Genomic DNA, 361 nt, shown 5'->3' on the forward strand with positions numbered 1-361 from the left:
ACGCCTATGTTGCGGGTTCCATCCCCGGGGTGCACGGGAGGCAACCATTCGGTGTTTCTCTCTCCCATCGATGCCCCTCTCCCCCGACTTCCTAAGGTCAATAAATCATAATCTTCAAAACAAAACGCAGATTCATGGGCACCACACAGGCACCCTGAGTCAGGCGCTGCGGTCCGGTCCGGAAGCACTCATTTTTAGGTTGGAAAACACGCTCCCCTCCACTCCTCGGCGGCACTTTTGGCTCCTGCTGTCCCAGAGCGGCTCTGCAGGGCGCTCGACGCCCGCCCATCTGACCTCAGAGCAGCGTGGGCGCAGGCCGTGCAGTCTGGGCAGAGCCGTCTGTTACGCACGAGCCTAGGCA

Source organism: Myotis brandtii, unplaced genomic scaffold (genome assembly GCF_000412655.1).
Source record: "Myotis brandtii unplaced genomic scaffold, ASM41265v1 scaffold196, whole genome shotgun sequence".
Lineage (NCBI taxonomy): Eukaryota > Metazoa > Chordata > Mammalia > Chiroptera > Vespertilionidae > Myotis > Myotis brandtii.